Below are 9,699 nucleotides of genomic sequence, written 5' to 3' on the forward strand. Positions count from 1 at the left end.
GGCCAACAAGCATGAAAGAAATCATACAGCAGCCTTCCTGTCAAATCTCACGATATGCCTGACATTCCCTTGGCCATGATATTTGTCTGACACCGAAGAAATAGTAATAACTCTCAGTTGCAACTTAAAGATACACCTGAAGACCAAAAAAATATAAAATTTTGAAAGACCTTTATTTCCTAGTGAAATTTAGGGGGCCAACACATTTTTATAGTACATGCAACCTAAATCGTATCTAGTTGTTCTTTTGTTTAACTTTGTTCTATATTAAAAGCACAAGGATCACAAATTTGTCAATAACATAACTTTGTCTTGCACATAAAGGAAACAAATCAAAAATTGGCACTGGATGTGAAGAAGTGACTGAATTACTTTATAACTTTGCGCAGACACGGGTGAACAACCCATTTTAAAAACACAGTCATACATGACAGCATTTAATCAAGAGACTGACTTCAAGACAGCTGCAATCAGTATTTGGTCCTCACAGACCCAAGTGCAGAAGCAAGAACCACATGGCTAACATTTGCACTGCTTGCTTCCCACTGTTCTGTGGCAGCCACAAAAGGATTGGAAACATGTACATGCTTTTTGTGCAGTTGTGTTCCCCTCCCTTCCCCAAATAAATTAAAAAATAAAATTAAAAAAGAGCAGTCTTGAGCTTGTCAGACCAATAGGATATGGAAGATTTGCCACAAAAGATCTGGAATCTACAATAAAGAACAACCCTTGTCAGACTTATTTACTACAGTCACCAGCTGAAAAATCAGGAGAAACAGAAGGAAGCAGACAGTCAACAACCTTTATAGTAGGAATCTTACTAACAAGCTTTGATCTTAATTGCAGCCCAGAGGCAAAGCCCACCCTGGTGTCTTTCATCCTCTTGAAATCTCAGACCTAACCCACTACCAGCTCCTGGCATCCAGACTTGCCAAGCTTACTTATAAGCATCTATACTAGGATACAGTTTAAGCTATAACAAGGTTTATTAAAATAAACACCCAAGTGGGCAATTCCACTAGTATATAGTAGCAAGTAAGGAAGTATCTGGATAGAAAAGGGATAAACCCTTCTCCCCACCTCGTTTTTTTACAAACTCTTGCCACCAACAGTTCAGTGTGTGCACACTGTCAAATCCTCACTTTCCACAATCCCTATCAGAAAAATCCTAAGGTTTCCGTAGATAAATCCAGTTTGTAACTGGATGTTACAAACTTGTAGAAAATAAAATGAAGTCATACAACTCATATATTTCCTTATGAAAAAGTTAATTTTAGTAATGGAATTACTAAGAAGTGTGTACAGAATCGAGCAAGGATCAAAGATGACCACCAGACCAGCTTCAAGGGGGCAGATATGGGATGCGAAGCTAGTAGGTATGCCTGAGAGACCCATGGTATCTGCCTTTGTTGCCTCTGAGATTTGCAAGCCCCAACATGTATTTTGTAACTCTACTTTGGCAGTAGGTCAGTCTGGCTTTCCAAGGCCCTGCCAAAGCCAATAGCTATTTTGCCTTCTCTTGAAAACTGCAACTTTCGTCTATTTATCAAGAAAGATAGAAAGATAATCACCTAAAAAAAAAAAATAAATAAATTTTACATGTTTTGATTAAAATCATTATATGTTTTGCAGATAAAATCAGAAAGAGGAAACAAATCTGTACAATTCTGCCAGGCGCAAATTTTGAGCCTGCCACATACAATTAGTAAGAACCAAGATTCAAGAATTCATAGTATCTTCATCACACTTCCAAAAGTGTCTTTGCAGTTTTCAGCAACTTAGCATTATGCATTGAGTATGGGAAAGCTGTGGAATTGAGTAAAAAAAAGGCAGAATGCTTTAACCCCCTTTCACCATCCAAAAATACTCTGATACATATGCCTTTTTGATTTATATTGATAACAAAGTAGTCTAGTTGAGGTATCATCTGTTTTCCAAAACACTGTCTTTAGTATTAAGTACTACCAGGATATTCAACACAAAACAAATCTGTCCTACAGACTTCCTTTGTTTTCTATTATTTAGTCCCTGTATAGACCTACTATAATCCCACTACTAAGCCCTAGACTTTTCGAAGAGATGGATCATCTTCATTTCAGGTCCCTGTCAAATTAATAATAAAAAATAGGCCTAGACTCCAGATTGCATTATCTTGCTAATCAGTTTCCTAAGGCATCTTCTTTGAAGAAAATTCCTGCATTACCCCGTCCTGACTTAACAAAAGTTTTATTATATTTTTCTTTCCATTTGCTGCTTATCTACTGGAAAAAGCAACATTGATCTCCCTGAAAACAAAGAGCTCACACTAATTTAATTTATTAATTTAAATGGTATAATTCATTTTGTTCCATCTGGCCCCCACAGAAGTAATTCACAAGACATTTTCAATGGACTGAGATATTCACTTTCCATGCACATAAATTTAAATTTTGCAGCTCTTTATTCATCTATGTTTATCTCTTTGCAGTGAAAATTGATTACTTTTTGGTGGATTAAGCTGAGCAATCAGAGTCTGAATGCAAGACAAAGGGACATCCAGCCGTATCCATCCATACTGAACATCGATTTCAACTATTTCCAAAGACGAGCATCAGGTTCAGCTCTGGTTCTTTAATCTGCCTTGAATGCCAAACCATGAGATTGAATGTATCAGCTAACACAACAAGTACATAAAACATAGGATTATATGATGTTGGTGCCTCATGGTACAGCACATTCAAAGGAGGCAAGAAATCCACGAAAAAGCAAGCCATCACTTCAGCCTAGGCTTCGGGATAATGCACACTGAATAAACCAAAAGAGGAGTGAAGTACCAGCCTATCACCCAAGAAGGACTGACACACCACTGTTTAGCAAGGGGAGGCCTGGGCAAAAATCCCACAGCCTCACCAAGCTCTGAGTGAACCACCAGCTTCGCTTTAAAAAAAAAGCAGCTAAAATAAATGACGATACAGTTCCACTGCCTGTTTAGATAGCAAATTCAGTGGCCACTGAGTCTACACCCTAAGGGATCAGATATCTATTAGTTTGTGCTCAAATGGCACTGTCTACAAACCATATTTACAAAGGAAAGAGGACATGAAGAGCTACACAAGAGTCATGTTTTTTACATCTTAAATTCTATACATAAAATATCATGCTTTAAAAGACATAACAGCTCCCTGCTTTTCTTGGTAGTTTTCCTGACTCATTTTTCCTGCTACAGACCAGGATAAAAAAAATCAAAAAAAACAACCAAACAAAAACCACAACTAGTATTAAGAATTAAACACTTAACCAAGACACTTGATGTCAAGCAGGGAGTCTGCATTGTGCAGGAGTGAAAAGAAATCTGCAGACTAGTAGTATAAGGACACAGTAGGGGCATACCAGCAAAAAAAAAACACCACCAAAACCCAAGCCATTGGGACTCAAACTCAGGGGGCAGTTTAGTACTCATTAGGAAAATATAGCACAAAAATGCTTTGGTACTGCACCAGATACTGTTTGAGATCTTAAATTATTGTGAATTCTTACAAGGCAAATACATGAAGCATAGGTCTCAGAAATGTTGGTTTAAGACTCTAAGTGACTGTTTTTCCAGGTAAGTTAAATCAGTCCTTACGAAATGATGGCATAAAGAAAACCAAATAATGAGGGGTTGGGCAGAAACTGAAACATAACAAGAGGGAAAAGTAAGTTTAAAAGTTAAGTCTCAGTTAAGCTTTGGCTTCACTGCCTTCATGCTGCTGGTATTTCTGGTTCCCAATTGCAGAAGCTAAACAGAATCCCTGCTGCACATTACTTTCTGAAATGAAACAGTGAACAAATACAATGACTCTGAACTAATGCAGGCACATGAACAGCTACATGAAGCCCACACCTTTGTGCAGAAGAGTCAGACCTCCATAGTTCCACCAAACTGTTTCAACACAGTTTTAGATACAGTACACCCATGATGCTTTCCTTCCTTTCAACGTCACACTTTTGCATTATCAAGTACCAAAATCAGAACACAAACCTCAAATAAGAGTGCATACTTAGAGATTTTTCCTCTACCTCGTCATTTAAAGAAGAGAAAAAAAACCCACCCACTTTTAGAACAGCCAAAGTTAATAAAACAAATCTCTGGAACAGACATGATTAATTAAGGATATGAAATATAAAGCACAGTTTTCATTTATGTATTTCCCTGACCAATGCAAAAGGAAAAAAGAAAAAAAAAAAAGCCAACATCCCCCCCCCCCAAACCACCAAAAAACACAACCACAAAAAAAAAAAAAAAACAAAACCAAAAAACACAACACAAAAAAAAAAAAAAAAAAAAAAGGGAGGGGGGGAATAAATCTTCTCCCAGATATTCCCCTCAGGAGATCATGAAATGTAAGTCAAGTAGGTCTATTACCAAGACACACACAGGACTGCTTCATCTAGTTCCTTGCCTCTTATCTCCAAAAATAACTATCCTCTATTAACAGTAGTGCCTAGCTTTCACTGAAATTAACATTTCTGCCCAGTCTTCATTACGTTTATGGCCACTGCGTGCTTTATTCTGTAAATTAATGTTAAGTTTCACAGCTGGACAAATTTAATATAAGCCCAAACAATTCAGTTTGATGCCTCCGACTACTGTCTGAGTTTCCCTCTTTGGCACAGTCAGCACAAATCTCTCCACAGGTTTTTGGGAAGTTTCTTCCATAAGCTTGACACAGCTGACAGCATTTGGAAAGACCCATGTGCCCTTCCTGTCCAGCTACTGTGCTGAAAAGTGTGGCCTCTAAGATCCTTTTGTAAACCTACAAACAAACAATCCCTTTCACAATAATTTGAATAATTTTTTTAAAAACAAATGCAGCCTGTGATAGGATATATAGCCTCAGTCTTCCTCTAATAGCATTAATTTTTCCATCCCAAGACAGCAAGCAATTTTGCTGATGTCTAGATCAAGAACACAAAAGTTCTCAGTCTCTGCACTCGTAAAATTACGTCCTTTTTTTACTGTTTAATTTACAACCCCTGCTCTATCCTGTCTGCTCTGTTGGAGGACAGCCCTTCCCACAAAACTCACCTAGAAGTTCACAAAGCAGATGGAGAAACAGTCCCATAATTTTCCAAACTTTGGAAATTTGGACTATATAATCAAGTAGTTTTTGTGAAATTACTTTCACAAGTAATTTCAGCAAGCCTCAGAAGACAGCAACACTAGAGATCCTTGCTTAGGCACATGCATAATGAAATTTCTTTCATCTTGGAACTTTCCCTGTAAGATATGATTGTTATGTTGATCAGATTTGACTGTGTTAGATTAGCGAACAACAAGTAATTCTATTATAATTTGCACTTTAGCTTGTGCCAGCATGGTACCTTACATAATCCAGCAAGTCTTTTATATCTTAGAATAGTTTGGGCTGGAAGGGATCTTCAAAGTTCATCTAGTCCAACCCCCCTGCAATGAGCAGGAACATCTTCAACTAGACATATCTTGGAAAGTAGTCTTTATTTTTACATTATCTGATGCTAAATTCCACTAATAATCTTCAAATTCACATGAGCCTTTTGCCATATTTCCTCTTTTTCATCTCATATATATATGAAATAAAGGAGGTGGGGAAGACTAAAATCCACAAAGACATCCTGATTACCATCATCAGGGGATGAAAGACATTCTTAACCCAGGAAAGAGACACAGCTCAAGTCAGCAGAGGGACCAGGGATGAAACTAGAGCAAATTCTATTTTTGGTGTAAAAAAATTTCATTTCATGAACCATTTAATGGTATCTCTGAGCAGATTTCTAAATTGGATTCTTTGTTATTTTGTGAAGTTAGTCCAGATCATAACTTAAACGTGTATGCACATATTTTACATAGTGCTCACAATAAAAGCAAGCACTGCACACTTTTTGCCAAATTTAACAGTGAATAAATCAGAACTCCATCCTATTCACCTTGAAGACATAAATAATTGTTTGAGACTCTGAAAATCTCAGCTCCTGGTGATTCCATCTACTCTTAAAGATGTGTGGTGCTTTTTCCTCAGGAGCTCCTGAGCTTTAACATAACCCCTTTAAAACATTCTCCCCTACTGCTAAACCCTAGGTGACAAGAGGAAAGGATTAAAACTTTTCATCTTCAAGTGGCACTGCAATATAACAGGGACATCAGAAACAGGCTTTGAGACAAATCAGCAAGTGACCCTATAGGGCTTGCTGCACATATGTAAGAAGGCAACATGTAATACACTGAAGCCAAAATGCAGTAGAGTACGTTTAATTATCTCACCTATATGGAAATGGAAGTGTAACATCTAACTCCCTAGGTTTAGTTCTTAAGAACTCCACCAACAGATGCTTTAGAATCATCTTGTAGATCCAAGATGCTGCTATTCTGCTCATTTCACCATCAGTTTCAAAATAACTCCTGAAGTGCCACAGCTTCATATAGCACATCATTCTAAATGCCCTAACTGCAGTCAAAAATGTTGAGCATATAAAGTAATAGGCAAATGCTTTTTCCTCTACAGTCTGAACAATGCAGTCACCACCTGATGCAACAAATAAAGGCACCCCAGACTATAAGCTCATTTTTTGGGTATGTCACATCAAGTATAGCATGATAGATAACACATTTTTTTCAAGACATAGTCAACTCCTATAAAACAACAGTCTATGCTATTCAAAGAACTTTGTCATACTGATAGAGGAGAGCAATTCACATGAAACCTGCCACAAAAAGCAGGAATTTTAAGGTACAGGAATTTCCATCATTGTATAAATATTCCTTATCACCTGACACAGTAAGTTCCCATAAAACGTATGGTTACAATACTAGGTTGAAGCACTCCTCCCAAGCACCTCTGATGTGAGGACTGAGGATTCATCCTTACTCCCAATAGCTCCCAACTCCAAGCATTTTACAGCTATTGTATTTCATCCTACTACAGTGAATATAGTGTGCACTTTTGCTAGCTAACAGAGGGAGGAAGGAAATGGAAATAAAGAGAAGCCATATCTAAATGTAGATAACTTTTTGCAAAACAGTATTAGCAAACAAAAATGTCATGTTCTAATACCACTGCCAGTGTACAGAACCCTACCTACTCACCACATATTTGCCTGAATAATGCATATGCCTCATGTTCTGCCACTTCCTTATTCCAGTGGAAGAGCTAAATGAATTTATAGCTGTAGGAGCTACATAAATAACTTTTTATGCATTCACACTTGAAGATACTAGGAACAACAGAAGTTGGTATCATGTAAAAGTCAAAAAAGAGCATTATCATGTAAAAGCCAAAAAAGAGCATTATCAGCTTTTGCCAATCATTCAAATCAGCCTATCTCAAGGAAGCAAGCACATTCATATCTTATTTGCAAATGTTTTTTTTACTTCATACATACACAAACACATTCGTTATGCACAAAAAACTTGTCTATATAGATGTAACTGTCATGTTAGAGTCACTCACTTGCGATGTTTTTAAAGTATCTCCTCCAATCCTCCTACTTCTATGACAGCTGAGAGACACAAGAGAAGCTAAATACCAAGCCTCCTAAATGCAATTGACTTTGCTTTGTTATAATTCTTCCTGGATTTAAAAATAACCTAGAAGCTTAATCTTTGCAGCCACTTCTTTTACTTTCACTAGACACACAAATTCCTTTATGCTCTGCTGCTTAAACACTCAACTGAGCAGTGTGCAATCTCTTCACTGGTAAATCACACTACTAAAACATTTCTTAATTTGCATGTACTACAAAGCAGAGCCAATACAATTAAACCTCCTTTAGAAGAAAATCAGCAAATACCAAAAAGCAATGCAGAGAACAAGTATTCACCAGATGGTTTTACTTACCTATTTGAATATTGGTATATAGATAGCATTATTGTTTAAATTTCTGATTTGAGATTTCAACAAACACGAACGGATATCCAGCCAATGCCTTACAGCTATCTTAGCCTTGCATTTGGTTTTTCGTGACAAAATATTAATCAGAGGAATGAATGCAATGGAAACTGGAGTGCCACCATCATATATATCAATCAACATCCTCTTGTATCACAGCTGCATCCAAAGACATTGTCATGCTAGGTACACTACCTTTTAAATGATGCCACCAAGCTCCCCACAAGATTATTAATGATCAAATGGTATTTTTCCCACAAAAACAAAATAGGCAGCTGAAAGCATACTAATACAGCATGTAATCAACAAAAATTTTCATTAAATAGTTGAGACTATAGAAAACCTCACATGAAAATTAATTGCTAGGGTAAAAAAAAAGCATTTTTGTAAAAATCTGCGCGTGAGTTCACCCAAAACTATCAAAGTAGGTAGTAGCATATAAAAACTATCACATAAAGCATGTTTGCAGATATAGTTTATACTGAGGTAGATAAAGATGGCTGACCACGTGGAAGCAGGCTTGACTACCATGTGACTAAGAACTGGCAGCTGCAGTCTCCTTTGCAGCTACAGGAATAATTTTCAATTTCCGTAACTAATCCACATCAAGAAGCCAAAAGTGAAACCAAAAAGAAAAACCAACCAGGTTTAGTTTTCCATTTCAGAGACACGTGAACAAGTTCAAAAGCAGTATTGCCTCTAAAATCTAGGGTCAAAGTAGCCATTAGAGGTTGAACTGTTGGTTGGTTATAGTTTTAACTTCTTTCACTTTAGAAATCTACTTTAAGGTGACATCAATTAAACACTTTAACAAGTTATACTTAGGCAGTGAGGCTGCTTATAGAACTGTCTTTCTCTACTTTAACTGAATTCCGTTTTTCAACCAAAATCTCGACATTTGAATAAAAGAAACTGATCAGATGAATGCCATTAACAAAATAGGAATAAAAAGTATGAACATCTGATGACAAAATGACCGTGCATCTTGACGATTTTATTAAATGATTAAATCTGAAAATTAGTGAACTGTCATAGTTACTAGACTAACGTAATCCCGAGACAAATAAGAAAAAAATCTAAAATCAGTACGTATGAAATACACAGGACAGAAAAAACTTATATAAGAAAATTCACCTTAAACTCCACATCTGCTTATGCTGAAAAACATTCATTTTGGTGATGATTAATCTGAAACTACTGTTTTACAGAGAACTCAAAACTGCAGTTACCAAAGTTACCACTGCAAATGAAGTTGCACTTTAGTAACAGCACTGTAAGTGTATGTTTGTTTCAGTTGCCTTAACATATTTTGCTTTTTGTTTCTTTTTCATACATGTACTCCTACTACGCTGCAGCCTACTACAGCACCTTCTGAAAGTATGTCAAATATAACCCCAACTTCTTCTGGTAGAATGAGAAATTTGTTTCTGCTTAACAAGGGGGAAAAGCAAAACCTGTCCCACATTCAACAAGCAAAACCAATTTGTCCCCAGTATTGAAAGATACAGGACAAACACCTCAAGAGAAAGCAATCATCTTTGTAAAGTTTAATGTCAATCAATTTCTATAAGATAAAGTGCACTTATAAAAGGAAGAACAAGATTGGTCACAGAACTTCAGAACAGAGGTTTGCCACTACAGCAACACCTCAGCACCTTACACTAAATACGAAATAATCATGGTAACATTCTTACATTCTGACCAGTTCTGTGTATCTAGTCTTTTCTAAAGCCCCTCACAGGATCAAAAGTAATTCAATAAAAATAATAATAGTCTCCTAGGTTTTTTGGTGGTTTTTTTTTTAAAGAAAGCATGC

At 36.7% G+C, this 9,699-nt stretch overlaps 1 protein-coding gene across 5 annotated transcripts in view; it reads right to left on the reverse strand.

The window, feature by feature from the left end:
• XRCC4 (X-ray repair cross complementing 4) overlaps positions 1-9,699 on the reverse strand; it is a 174,576-nt gene that overhangs the window by 163,739 nt on the left and 1,138 nt on the right. The window lies entirely within an intron of this gene.

This window comes from Lathamus discolor, chromosome Z (genome assembly GCF_037157495.1).
Source record: "Lathamus discolor isolate bLatDis1 chromosome Z, bLatDis1.hap1, whole genome shotgun sequence".
In the NCBI taxonomy this organism is placed as follows: domain Eukaryota; kingdom Metazoa; phylum Chordata; class Aves; order Psittaciformes; family Psittacidae; genus Lathamus; species Lathamus discolor.